Here is a 14,906-nt window from a genome sequence, read left to right on the forward strand (position 1 = left end):
TTAGCTGCCATGAACACACCTTACTGCCCGAGCACTAGGGTGTGTGTATGAGTGTAGCTATATTATGCAAGGCACAATGCAAAGCTTTTCCCACTTTGCATATGTGCTGCACAGTGCAGCATGCATGGAAGCATGGAAAGTACAGAGAAATGAAAGCATTTCTCCTGCTAGCTCCTCCTTTGAAGGGGCGTTAACTGGCGCAAAACCATGTTTACAAATCTTTGTAAATATGGTTTTGCGTCAAAAGGCATGGGTGGTTGCATGGGAACGTCCATGTACCACCCATGTAACGCACCGTCTGCGCAAGGTAATGCAAAGCTTCGCGCTACTTAAAGAGTGCAATAAAATTTGCGCTGTTTAGCGTCACTTGAATTTTTGAAAATCTGCCCCATCGTCTTTACCGCTGCATTGCTGAGCCCAACAAGGCCGTTTTGTCCCAGTACTAACTTCGCCACAAGGGGAAGCGTAAACCGAAAAACAAAAGACCTGCACTAGGAACTCAGCGGGGGCGGGGTGGGGCTATCTTCCGTCGGCTGGAGGTTCCCGTCTGCCTGTGCCCTATTGTCTTGTGGCGCACATGCCGGTACGGAATCACTTCCGGGAGAGCAGCGGTGGCGTTTTTATTCTGTGTAGTGTTGCCTATCTTTTCCGGGGCGGGTGATTTGTTTTCTAGCCAATAGCGAGACTTATTGGGCAGGACAGGCAACCAGCACTTCTCAGTAATGCCTTTTAGCCTGCCAATCAGCATAAACTAACCATCCGATTGCCTCTCCTTGCCTTCGCTTATCCACGTCGGTTTGCGAGTCCTTCATATGTTGAAATCAGCGAAAGCCAAGCAGAGGCACTTGGATTATTTAAGACCTGCTGTCGTGGGGCGGAAGGTAAGGGCTGTTTTCATGAACCTCTACGGAGGCGAGGGAATTGACATTTACGTTTCACTCGTGTGGAGTAGAAGCTGTTTACCGTATGGCAGGGACTCCTAGAAGGCAGAATCTGCCCTTCGTCTCGCCCCTAAAAGCTGTTTACATGGATCCAGAAGTCTGGCCCCTCACCAGTGACAGCTCCAGGAAGGTCCTGACCCCCCCCCCCCCCCCCCCCCAAAAAAAAAAACACTGTCTATAATCTATACAGCCAATAAAATATGATGGACCTCATGAGGCTCGGTTTTACCACTTGGGATCTGGGAGGGCAATTAAGAGGCATGGATGGGCCATAAAGATAGGTGGGTTTGTCCAGAGTTTCAGGTGTCTGAGAATTGGGTCAGGGCATGCTGGAATGTGTTGTACGGATGTGATGATCTGCATACCTTACGCACTGCTGGCTCTGTCTGCTCGTTAAAGCTGTGTATTTTTAGAGGCTTAAAACTAGGGGCATTATCTCTTCTGTTCTCTCCATCGGACGCATCTTTCTGTTTATCCCTCCCCTCTCCTGACTTCAGGGTCCTTTCTCCCTGCTTCATCCTAGGGTCCTTCTCACCACACCCTCTACTTCTTCTCACCTCACTCTTTTCCCCTCCTACTTTCTCTCCACCTTATCCACCCATTTCCCTGCTGTGCTTTTTTTTCTCCATTTCACAGTTATATTTCTTTCACCTCACCCTCTGCTCTTCCTGCCTTATACTACTTTACCTCTCTCCTGACCTCCCCATTTTCTCTCTGTGCATCAACGTACTCTTACTACGATTCACCCTTCTCGCTCCATCTCACCTTCCTCTCTCTTCCTCCTCTCAAGCTTACCCGCCCTCCTCTCGCTTGACCTCCTCTGTCTCTCTGACTCGCCTCCTCCCATCGTCATCCTTTTTTTCCTCACTATCCTCCCTCGTGCCTCCGCCTCTCCCCTCTTGCCTCTCTGCTCCACCGTCCTGTCACTTCACCTTCTTTCTCTCCACCTCACCCTTCTTTCTCTCCACCTCACCCTGGACTCTCCACCTCACTCTCTCCCCTGTTAGCCTCACCTTCACTGCTGAGATCACACATGAGATCTACAAAGACCCTGGGGTATGCATATTTTAACTAATGAAGCACAGTAACAATTGAAGAAGCATTCAAAGGTGACGACCTGAGCAACAAAATTAAACGTGGGCCTGTTTCTACCCCCATCTGCCCACTGTGCCAAGAGTACATCATCTGAGGTTGACAACTGGACTCGTAATTTGATGGCTAGTTTCTCAACCACTGATTTGTTGTAAGTCTTTTGAGCAGAATGTATCTTAAGTGGAACAAAGAGGAAACATACAGCTCATCTGAGTGCCTCAAAATTGAGCTCTCTCCTAACTAGTGATTGGCATGCTTCCTCTTCTTTCCTCTTCTCCTGTCTTTCACCAGTCTATCCCATTCCCATCATCACCCTCTGTACCTGTCACTCACAATGTCAATCAATCTCTACTCCTTGTTCTGGCACTATCCTGCAGTCTCTTCACACTCCTTCTTTGCCCTTCGCCCATCACTTATCAATGCCCATGACCTTCCTATGTGACCACCTTCTTTTCTCATTCTCCCTATCCTTCCCAAGCATCATCTTCAGAATTCACCTTTCTGTATTCCTCTTCCTCTGTTCATGTTTTATGACCCTCAACTCAGTATATGTTTACCCATCCCCGTACTCTCATCACTCATTTTGCTCATAAATATCCTGTGCCATCCATTCTACTTCCTCAGACTGCTTTTCTCCTGCATCCACCTCCCACACCATTTTCGTCACCTTCTCTACCTTGATGCTCATCGCCCCATACTCTTCACTAATAAATTCTTGTCGTATTTGTTCTCTTCCCTTTTAATCTTGTCTTTACTCATGTTTTATCCACTTGTTTCCTTTTCTTAGCCATCCGTTTCTTTTATCTTCCTCATCTTTTCTATCCCCACGCTCTCCTCTAGTCAACCTCACATCGCTGGACCTCATCACCTTTTCCTCTTGTCAAGATTCTAGAATCCTTGTTGGGTACCCGCTGGAGCCACATTTCTGAAGATGGCCAAGGGTTTTTCAGGATTTCAATGGAAATATACCATTGCTTCTGCATATGTGAATTCGTCTTTAATTAATATTGTTAGTGTTATAAGTGGTTTATGCACTCTACCTTTCAAAATGCCCCAAAACATCACATATATTTGAAGGTTAAATAAATGTGTTTTTTATCCAGATCAGGGACACCTACCTAGCAGCTCACCATTTTTATATTGTTAGTAGATCAAAGTTATTTTTTTCGTATAGCGCTTTCTGGCTGTAGGAAAGTTGATTATTTGGGGTGGGTGACTGCCCACCTCAATGAATAATAACAATTCTTGGCAGGGTGAACCCTCAAATTTACGAAATTAACTTGAACTCAACCCTCTGGTAGCGATGGCACAGAGCAGGTTGGCTTAACTTGGGGAAATGTGGAAAGTATGAATGCAATACCTAACAGTAATAAAGTAAAAACACCCTGTAATAAAAATCCCATACTGAATTAACAAGTAGAGTAAGAATTAGTAAACAAAAATAAACCAAAATAACAAAAATCCAATAAGGAAAACCGGAGATTTGAGGTTTTAAAGTTTAGGTGAAAATAGCACTAAAAAACACAAAATGCCAATGTCAGCCAGTGGTCGCAATGGAATGGGACCTAGGCGCAATTTAGGCCAACCTTGGCCTCCCATATCTAACACTAAAATCCTATTTAAAGCAGGCCCTGGGCTCCCAACAAAAAATGACACAAGTCTAGCAAGTCAAAGCTGGGTCCTTCAGCAAGCAGACAGAGGATACACAAGAATTCTGATCTGATCCACTTTACATGTGCCTCAGACAGGCCATTTAGGCAAGATTTGACACTTTTTTGCCAACAGAAGGAGCAGTAGTCTTCACCCTGAATTTCAAGCTGAGCTTAAAGGAGTCATAACTCCCCATTCAGATTGACTGACTATCAAAGTGGTCTATTGTGTGGCTCCTGGCAAGAATGTTACACTTTGTTAAAGACTATGTGCTGGGCAGCTGCTGGAGAGCTAATGCAAATTAGCCTCCAAGAGCTTCAGGCAGGGTAAATGTAAAACCCAAAAAGTAACTTTTACTTGATACTTAGCAAAAATCTAACTTTAAATAAATTGAAATTTGTAATAACAATTGAAAATAGTGGTTTCATTATTTTCCATGTTAGTCCCAAACCAAAGATAGCAGTGTTAATATTTTAATCTGCACTCTAGTTTTCAGTATAGGACAGTTAGACCTGCCTCAGTGAAAATAGCTTTTGGAGCCTTGCCACTGTAAGGACATGGTGACATTGATTTTCTATGTGTCCCGCTTTCAAAATACTATGCTCTCTATCTTGTGGGCTACAATACCTAGAAAGGGGTCACTTTTTCATATTTAAAAGAGAGGGCATAGTCTTTCAAAAATTATTTTGACAGGCTGTAATGCAGCTTTGCACTGCAGCAGTCAGATTACAATGATAGGCCTGAAGTAATGTTTGTAGGCCACCTGTAGATCACTCAAACGTTGCTGCAGTCCACAAGTGACAATTAACCTCCAGGCCCTAGATGCATTTTCTATACCATATAGTAAGACGTATAGGCAAATTAAATGTGTCATTTAGGAATAAGCCAGTTTAGCCATGTTTAAAGAGGGAGCACAGGTACTTTATTTCTGCTTAGCAGAGGTAAAGTGCATGGAGTTAAAAAACCAGCAAAGTAGTTTACATAAAAAGGCAAAAACATCCAGCGTGACCTTGCAGAAAAGGCAGATCTCTCGCTCTCATTTTTCAGCCATGAAAGGCTGAGTTGCAAGATTTGAAACTGTGAAGCCATGGATTGTAGGAACATCTCCGCAGCAAGTGCATTAGCCATATATTACATTATCAGTTTAGGGCCCAGTTTAGAAACAAGGAGTAAAAGCAGCACTAATCAGGACCACTAGAAATAAGCATCTGGAAGGTGACCAGTAAACCATTGCGAATGGCCTTTCACTGTGCAGCAACATGTCACTACTTTTTAGCAACTTTTGTTCCATTTAAAATGGTTTCTTGTTAAACTCTGCAAATTGTGCAGCAGATGATGGATTGTGTGGCAGATGATACAAATTCATAACGACGTATAAAACGCTGTGGCTGCAGAGTCGCGTAAATTCCAGGGGTCCTGACTATAATCGTTTTCGTTTTATCCATGTGACAAAAATAGAGAATTTGTTGGAAAAGGATAAATGCACAGTCGTGCCCCAAAAGGGGGTGTTTGTTCTTTGAATTCCTTCTAATTATATTAGCGAGCTACACCTTCTGAGAGGAGGCCGGACAGTAGCAGCATATGTTACCAGTGCTGCCATGGAATTGTTGCCAGTGCTTTTCTTTTTATAATAGGCACATTCACTGCTCCTCTCCATTCGGTATCTGTGGTGTATTAGTCTTTCCCATTAAGAAGAGTCAAAGCTTTGCCATTATCAGTGTTTTTTTTAACCTTATATAATGCCATAAACTGGGTTACTGGAATTATATTATTCTGCATCGTATTCTGCATAATTATGTATTTATCACATAATCACGTTCTGCATAGTTTGCAGATTTTAACAAAATAAAATGTTGTTTCTAGCTGAAATGAATGAAACGTTACTGAAAATGCAGCAACTTGGAAGGCCCTTCACAAAGGCAGACTGCTCACCATACAGGAGCCTATTGCTGTATTTCGGTGTTATACTAACGGTAGTATACTAACAAGATGTAACCTTTTCCAAGACAGTGTTAATGTGTAAAAATAATGAAGTTATACTATTACAACATGTACCACATTACACCAAGTAAGTAGCAATAATGCCATAGCAGAAAGAAAACATAACAAACCACTGCTAAAATATACATCTTGAGTGTATGTTCAATTTCACTTACTTACAATGGCAAAATTCGTCATACTGTTTCTACATGAAACTGTTTTCATTAAGTAATTACTGTGTGACGGGAGCTTGCGGTCCCGATTATAATGGCAATGTCTCAGGTAGCCCTTCTGTTTACACCAACAACTGTCCCCTTTGACCGCACCCCAGTCACTTAAAGTAGCCCAAAGGCATTACCGGTTTAGATGGAAGTTACACAATTAGGCTTTGATTGGGAGCCTGCATGCCCGTGCGATTTTCGCATTAAGAAAAAGAACAGAAGATGGTTTCTGCTTCTGAAATGGCCTTGGGTGGGACACAGAGCTATCTTTGGAGGGCCTGCCCCACTCTCTAGAACCTAGCCTGCCTGTAGGTGTTACAGTCTTGATGTCTGTCATCTTTCCTTCTTGGTTGGAGCTTTGGAGACAGAAGAGTTTGGGCTCTTCAGTGCCTGATTGTTAAGCTCATGTTTAAATCTTCAGTGATGGCTCATACAAGTAGTGTGTAATGTACATTTATTTGCGTTACCTTCTTTCCTCTTTTGAAACTCTCACTAATTCTTGCAAGCTTGTCATTTTCCCCTCCTGGTTCGGTTGGTCTGGCAGTCTGCAAGACCACAATGTGTTGCTACTCACTGTTCCTTTCTCCCAATGGTGTGACACGGAGAACCAGAGCTACTTGTCTTAATGAAGCGTTTCACTTGATTCGTCTACAGAGAAACTCTTCCCCTGAGATGAAGCCACCAAGACAATGTCTCGGCATGTTAGTCCAAACTCAGCTAGGCTTCTTTAGTCACTGGATGGTTAAACCCATTTGGCTTTTCTGAAGGGCCTATGTGTAAATAATCTCTAATGAAATCCATCCTGTGTGTATTGGTTTCCTGCATATTCATTGTTATATTCTGCAAACCTGACTTAATGTTACTTTTCGATGTACCCAGACCCATGGTTGGGAAGTATACACCTACTCATTAGTGCAGCTCTCTGTTTTTCTAATGCTTGTGATTTTTTGTTGTTGTGTGGAAACACGATTGTAGATGAATCCTTGGATCGCTGAGCTGCACATTCAGTTCCTTTGGGACGTTTACAGCGTTGGCAATGTTGGCAGCTTCCTTTTGAAAAAGCATTTGTAAAGCTCTCACCTTTACGAGCTATTGATTTTATCAATGTTTTTTGCAGATACTGTGCAGCACAAGCATCGCTTTTGCCGATGATGTGCAGCATTGACAAAAAAAGAAGGAAAAAATTAATGGAATGACATGTATGTGGGCATGCGCATAAGTGTCCTGACGCTTTGGCGCCTAGTGTAATGACATATGTGTGTGCATATGGGATGACATGGCCATCCTTTATATTTTTTTAGTTACCGTTCCAAGACGTAATTTGAAGTGGTAAATACAATACATTTTATTTACATTTAAACTAGCGCAAAAATGTGTTTTAGAAATGGAGCAATACAGCAGCAGATTTTCAGCTCTTGGGCCCTCCAAAATTTGTACAAACAGAATTGCTTAAGTGCCGCAGGTGGCGAGTAGTGGAGGAGTAGGTAGGCAGGAACCGCTGCCGGAAAAGTCGAAGCTGGGGTGTAACAGCTAATGGTTGTAGGGAGCAACAAAGGGCCCTGTATAGCTGAGGCACTCCAGGAAGATTTTTTTTAAAAAAAGACCAAATAGGTAAAGTAATAGATGAGGTGAGGGGTAGGGTGGAGAAGGGAGCAACACGGAGCAGGCAGGTGTGAGAGGTGTTTGAAGGGGCAGTACACGAGAGATCAAGCAAAAAAACAAACGCACTCTCATGTAGTGCTAGAAAAAATAAAAAGAGGTTCCCTCATTGTGAGAAATAGAAGTCTAAAAGTCATCCACTCAAAAGGATGGGAAAAAGACAAACGCAAGTAGAGGAAGGCAAACCATGCAATAAAAGCCATCTTACTAAGGGTCTGACACTAATTTCCATTGAAAAAGGGAGCCCACAGGGCCATGAGTGGCAATTTTTGGTGTACCAGGAACATTTGAAATAATTAAAAGTATTTGATGGGATGGCACTGTGCTCTGAGATTTACTGGTGGTGTATTTACTGTGCGAGTGTGTTGTGCAAATGCTTTACACTGCCTCTGATGATAAGTGTGCCTACTCTGTGCCAAGCTACCTACGGGTGAGCTCAGGTTCTATGGTGTGTAACTTAACCGGACTAGAATGGTGGGTTCTGCCTGGCTAAGGTGCCTACCCTAGCCAACCAGAAACCCCACCTCTAACAATGTCGCACTCTGTTACGCCGCCTTTCAAAGAGTGTGCAGTGCGAAGCCTTTGCAAGGAGGCTTGGAATACCATGCCTCCTTGCACGTGTTGCACCATGGTAGGTCTGCCCTGTGTACTCAACAATCTGAGCCAACAGGTGGTGGTCCACTGTTTTGCTGATGAGCACATAGCACTGCTGACCAAGATATGTGCCTAAACTCTGCCCCACAAATAATTGTAAATTAGTTTTTACCTTCCGGTGGTGATTTCAGAAAGCTGCTGTTTGGTACCATGTCAAGTGTATTATTGCTAGTTAAATATAAAGCACCTAAATGCCCCCAGGTGCTACTGTGCTGTGGAAGAATAGTAAATAAATACATTATAGGTTGCTTCTGTCGTTAGTAGCAGGCTCAGGGGAGACAGACGGTTGGTAGCTGCTTGTAATGCATTTGTGCAGGCCATTTGGCTTGCTGAGAAGGCTTAACCTCTTCGACGCCGATGACGGAACGGTTCCGTCATGCACGTCGGTTGGGCTGTGCTTATGACGGAACCGTTCCGTCATGGCCCCGCCCGCGCTCAGAACTTTCAGCACCGCGCGGGAATCCGTGCAGCGCTGAAGAGGTTAATATTTCACCCCTTCTGAAACCTTTTACGTCATCATTAACTGAGGTTCCCTACAACTTTCCTACAGACCCTTCAATCCCTTCTGTTCTGTGTGGTTCTGTGTGTAATATGCTACATATGAATCTGGGAGACTCAGCAGAGTGAATGGTATCCTAGGAAGGAGACTGAATGCGTCTCAAAATATGGTTTCCCTTAAGTTTTTCGTTGACTTTTTTGTGGCCATTGCCATAATTCTGCTGTCCATGGCGATCAGCTGACAAAGTGTGTATCTGCATCCTATCTGGCCCACGTCTGCCCAGTAACTGCTCCTCTTGTGCTTTGTCTAACACCCACAAGGCCTTGGCGAGAGTGTGGGTGCAGTCCATCTTCCTTTGACAGCTAAATGTTACCCCATATAGGCAGAAACAGCTGATAAGCTGAATGTTGTCCTTCTAAGAATTGTGTCCGAATTTTAAAGAAAACATTGGTGTGTTTGGACCTGGCTGCCACCAGAGACCTCAAATTTGGATATATACTGGCCCCTGACCAGTAGCTTGGTACTTTGTCTAGACTTGAGAAGGAGCTGTGTTTCTCCAGCCCAGAGGGGACTTTTGCCAGGTACAAGACTCTACATGTTGCTATTTCTTTAAAGACCAGTGTCCGGGTAGGACCCTAAATTAAGCCCTGCTGCGGTAACCAGTCTCTGGAAAGGAGCTATACTTGATGCATAGGGCAGCATATCCCTTACCAGGACATGAGTAACACCAAGCAGACGGAAGAATTCTGTGCTTGGAGGTCTTGTCAAGAGTCAGTCATTGTAGGGTCATGAGGACCTTGCAATCCATTTGGCAAGATCATCAGGCATTCTCACGAGAGTATTCAAGGGATTCGACTATGGGTGGACCTTTATTGCCTGTGACACTTTCTGTACTGTTTCTGAATAGCTGCCTCCTATCCAGCGGGACATAAAGATATATTTTCCTCTCCAGGCTCTAAGAGTTTTGTCCCATTATATGAGGCTTCCTTGCATTGAACACAGTTTCTGAGATAAGTTGGATTTGTAACTGTGGAACTCCAGGTTGGGACCGACTCAAGGCCCAGTGACCTGTTCACAGACTTCTTAGATCCCTTGCAGCCACATTAACTAGACACGTTTCTTTCTAGTGTTCCAAGGCTAGTTCTTACATTTGCATCACTGTTTAATGTGGGCTTGACCGCTGTTCGTTGTACAAGGTGGATTTTTCACCTACTTGTTTTTAGGTCTCGCCTGGCGATAGCAGCGCATGCACTGCTCTCGCCATGCGAGGGCCTTTTGCAATCGATTCTCCAAAAGCCTTACATGCACGCGTAGGGATGGACAAAGATGGCTGCTCTCGCCATTTGTCTAAACCTAACCGCATCCGCGTTTACGTACAGACAGTCCGACGCCATCTTGTGCTCAGCTTTCATTGTCATGGCAACTAAGCTTATTATCAGAAGCTTCGTCACGCTGCTTCCTTCAACTGTGGCTCCGTCAACAGATGTGCATGCGCGCATGGCGGCGTGCTTTCACTTTAAACAATGAGCTGGGGTAGACCGCGTGCATGCTGTGCTGCAAGAATACTGCTGCCTGCATGCGCCTGGAACTACTTAGAGCAAAGGCCGGTCCTGACAAAGGGTGCCAGTCACGTCCAACAGCCCGTACACGCCTCCCTCAGAACAAGTTTATCACTCTTGCAGCAAACACAGCAGCCAATGGGGCACACATTTCACACGCTTAAACACACACATTGAAATGTTAATATGTTAATAATCACGAGCACTAGGCTTGTGAAATTTCACCAGATTACCCCGTCCATCAAAGCAAATTATATGCGAATACGAGGAATGCCTGAGTTCTGAAGACATGCCAGGCGCTGCTCGAGGGTGGCGCATTCAACTATATCTGGGCAGAGCTAGCAGACACACTATAAAACACGAGTGGTGCATGCCCGGCAATCAGACAGTGAAGATCTGGGTGGCACACAGCTGCAAGGCTGGGTACACACTGCAGAGTTAGATGGTGTTCGGCTAGCAAAGTCTGCCCCTCAACTGGCAGAGCCTGACCCACAAAGACTGGTGGTGGATGGCAGAGCCTGGCACACAATATAGAGTTTTATCCACTCAACTCAGCCACAGACCCTTACGCACAGACGCGCCGTGGCATTTGGCAGTCAGCGGCTGCCAGACGAATTTATCAAGTAGATTATATGTCTGGCGGAGCCTAGCGCGCACAAAGGGTCGGACTGGGACAGAAAACAGTTCTGGGCACCAAAATAAACAAGCATTAAAAATGCAATAGGTCTCACCTTTGATTAAGTTTAAGCCATTTGCTTTGCTGTACAATACCATTAGTAAAGCAAATGGCTTTAACTTAATCACAGGCGAGACCTATTGCATTTTCAATGCTTGTTTTTTCTGTTTAAGCCATTTCTTGCCTACTAGACAGCTCAAGCTGTCCGTTTGTGAAAAGACGTATTATCAGCTTACAGTAAGCTTAGAGTCCATCAATTGCTTGACATTGGTTGGCTTTGTCTCTTTCATTTGCTTGGTTTTTGTTTGTTAGCTTGTGTGGTCTTTCCTTCCTGCTCTTGTGTTTGTCCTTCCCCTGGAGTGTAGCCTCATTACTTGTGTGCTTCCGCTGCTTGCTTTTCGAGCACTACTTAAAATTTTTTTTGGGGTTAAGCGTTCAATGGGAGTGCATGTTTCCCAGCTGTCTACACCGTGTACTTCTGTACTACGCTCCGCGTTGCTCTCTTGCCTGTATGCTTCTGCCCCACTCTCCTCTGTGATCCGCCCACCTGTGTGTGATTTTTTTTTTTTCCTCCACATTGCTTTCTCACCCGTGTGCGGCCTGCCAGCTCCTTTTTTGCTCTCTTTTGCCCTTGTGCTTCTCTTCTCTCCCCCCGAATGCCATCTCTCGCTCCCTCTCTCCTCTCTCCTCTCTCCTCTCTCCTCTCTCCTCTCTCCTCTCTCCCCTCTCTCCCCTCTCTCCCCTCTCTCTCCTCTCTCTCCTCTCTCTCCTCTCTCTCCTCTCTCTCCTCTCTCTCCTCTCTCTCCTCTCTCTCCTCTCTCTCCTCTCTCTCCTCTCTCTCCTCTCTCTCCTCTCTCTCCTCTCTCTCCTCTCTCTCCTCTCTCTCCTCTCTCTCCTCTCTCTCCCCCTCCTCTCCCCCTCCTCTCCTCCTCCTCCTCCTCCTCTCTCCTCTCTCCTCCTCTCTCTCTCCTCCTCTCTCTCTCCTCCTCTCTCTCTCCTCCTTCTCTCTTCTCTCTCTTCTCTCTCTTCTCTTCTCTCTCTTCTCTTCTCTCTCTTCTCTTCTCTCTCTTCTCTTCTCTCTCTTCTCTTCTCTCTCTTCTCTTCTCTCTTCTGCTCTTCTCTCTTCTGCTCTTCTCTCTTCTCTCTCTTCTCTCTCCTCTCTTTCTCCATGTTGCTGGTGTCTCCACCTATCTCACGCCTAACATGTTGTTCACCAATCACTGCCATTCCTGTTGCTTCTGCTCGCAGATCTGTGTTGCTTCTGCCCCCTAAAACTTAACTTTTGTTCCCCCTCACCCGTGCCCTTCGTGTTCCTTCCGCTCCCCATCTGCTGTAAAAAATAAACGCTTTTTTAATAATTTACCAAACCAGCTCAGACCAGTAAATAAAAAGGGAAAAATAAAGCAGCTGTATAATTTTGTGGGCGTGCACATATGCCTTGCTGACACCTACAAATCACAGATTAAACTTTATTTCCCGTATGAGAATGTAAATAAAACTAGTCAAGTCAAGAATACTTTATTTGATCTGAAATATACATAGATCAAAAAAGCACAAATCACATAATTTTCATATAAAAACATCAATTTTCAAAGATTAATCATCTTATTAGTGCATAATAAAAGAAAACAAATAGATCAAGTAAAATAAATCTATCAAATGACTATATGAAATAATTTCTTAATAAGTCTTCTTGCCTTTATAGTGATAGACATAAAAAGGATGCTACCGAATAGCAGACATAGTGATCAAGGACCGTTTGCAGAAAATATAGGTTTATATATATGGTCGACAGAATAAAACTAGTCAAAACTTTACCAGCTGAATCTAAGGGACTCAAAGTTTTTTTCTTTTTATGTACATTTAGAACAAATCAATAACAGAGACTTTTGTGTGCTGACCATTTCAATCAGAAATGAACAATTCAATAGCAGAGACTTTTGTGTGCTGACCATTTCAATCAGAAATGCAAAACAATCAGCCAGAGAGGAAGACATATTGTTTTCGTACAGTGTGCTTAGAGCCCATCCATTGCTTGCCATTGGTTGACTTCATTGTTCTTCTCATTGGCTTGCTTCTTAACTATGTGGGCTTTCCTTCCTCTTCATGTTTGTCCTGTCCCTGGAGCACAAACGTATTACTGTGTCCTTCAGTGCTCGCTTTTTCAGATGCTGCTTTTTTTCTTTTCATTTAAGCACTCAACGAGAGTGAAAGTGTTGTGTGCCTCTCTTCCTCCCGCCGTGTTTCATATTCCTGTCTCTCTCTCTCTCCTGCGTGTGTCTCCCCAACTTCTTGTGTTGCCTTCTCCCCAAGTGCTTTCTTACTTCCACCTTCGTGTTGCTCACTTTTGCCCGTTTGATTGCCTCCATGTTTCTGCCAGCAACTGCACCCCCATGTTGTTTTGACCCCATGACCAGTGCTTTAAATGGGCCGGTACTCACCGGGACTGAGTACCGGCACTTCTCATTTTTACTGCTCTGAGTACCGGCACTTCTCTGCTGCCAAGGAGAGTACGGGTACTCATCAAAGGTAGGGTCATTGTTGCTTTGGCTCATGCGCACAAACGAGGCTGTCTGACAGCCAAAGGGCCTCTAGCCCAAGCTGAGCCACCTTTTAAACAATTCAGCAGGGCTCATCTGCATAATGTCCTGTGTTCACCACCACGCTTTGTTTGACAGAGCAGGGTCCATTCAGGCCCTATGCTGTCAATCACATTCACACCATGGTGTGCATTTGTGCACACACTCGAATCCAGGCATCCCGCTGACAGCAGCAATTAAGAAAGCCATGGGAGATAACGGGTGTAAGATGGCCTTTATCCCACCTGAGTGTTTTTTTGTGGGTGCCTGTCTTGTGTGTGTCTGGGTGTTTGCCTGCTTGTGCGCGCATGTTTGTGTGTGTGTGAGAGAAAAACAAGTGAAAGAGGGAGGGAATCCAGACACTAGGGAGGTATTTTAAAGGACATTCTTGGAATGCTTTGTGTGTGCATTGCTGCTTGTTTCTGTGAGTGCGCACTCAAGAATATATAAGTATTCGGCCACATAGTAGAAATGTCTTGTCCTTAGCCCCACCCATAGCCCGCCCACTTGCTACATTCATAGCTCATTTTAAAAGTACCTGCACTTATTTTTTCCCATTTAAAGCACTGCCCTTGACCCTGTTTTGCTTCCACCCCCATCTGCGCCTCCATTTCTTCCACCGCACAAGTGTTGCTTCTCTAAACCTGCTTCTCGTTACTTTCACCATCCGCTTATTTTTTTTTAAAAGAACTCTTTTGTGCATTTTTTCTTTAGTTACCGATCCAACTCTGATCGGTAACTAAAATGAAAAAAAAGTAACTGTGTCATTTTGTAGGTATGACTATAAAATGTCATGACTGTCTGCTTCAAGATCTGATTTCTAAATATTTTGCCATGATGTAGCACAGCGTCGGGATGCTGTGGAGCATGGCTAAAAACCCTTAGTAAAGCTAATAGGTATCAAGGGAAGTCCAATTGTCACTGCAAAGTGATTTCTTTTTTATTTATCGATTTTCCCGCTTCAGGGCAGCAATTCACTGAGTTGTCTCGCCTTGCACTCAGTTCCAGTGCCACTGACGAAGTAGGGACACAAGTAGCTGTATAGTAGCAACCTTGTTGTATTGTAACACCGTATCTAGTACACTTGCCCGAACGTTGTAAACACAGGCCAGAATGAAACACCTGAGACGTAGGGCTCTCAGAACCACACTTTAGGACACTCAGACCTTTCACTTAGCGTTTACATTGGTCATTGAGCCCTATTTTACTTGTATTATTGCGCCTAACAGCTTGAGTACTATAAATGTATTTTTTAATTTTTTTATCTGTTCTCCTGTGTAAATGAAAGATACAATTTTTTTAAACTATCCTTCTGCTTGTAGAATGAGCTTTAGTGTCAATCAATACATCTGTTATAGGCAGAGCTCTCCAGTTTCCTAGTTCCAGTCATTAGTAC

The 14,906-nt window shown here is 44.2% G+C and overlaps 1 protein-coding gene across 1 annotated transcript in view; it reads left to right on the plus strand.

The window, feature by feature from the left end:
• The first annotated feature begins 738 nt into the window (after positions 1-738).
• The window catches only part of BCKDK (branched chain keto acid dehydrogenase kinase), a 172,098-nt gene continuing 157,930 nt past the window's right edge, over positions 739-14,906 (plus strand). Inside the window, exon 1 of the mRNA XM_085618714.1 lies at positions 739-881. The gene's annotated coding sequence lies outside the window, so the exon portion shown is untranslated. The remainder of the gene's footprint in view (positions 882-14,906) is intronic.

Source organism: Triturus cristatus, chromosome 7, assembly GCF_964204655.1.
Source record: "Triturus cristatus chromosome 7, aTriCri1.1, whole genome shotgun sequence".
NCBI lineage: Eukaryota > Metazoa > Chordata > Amphibia > Caudata > Salamandridae > Triturus > Triturus cristatus.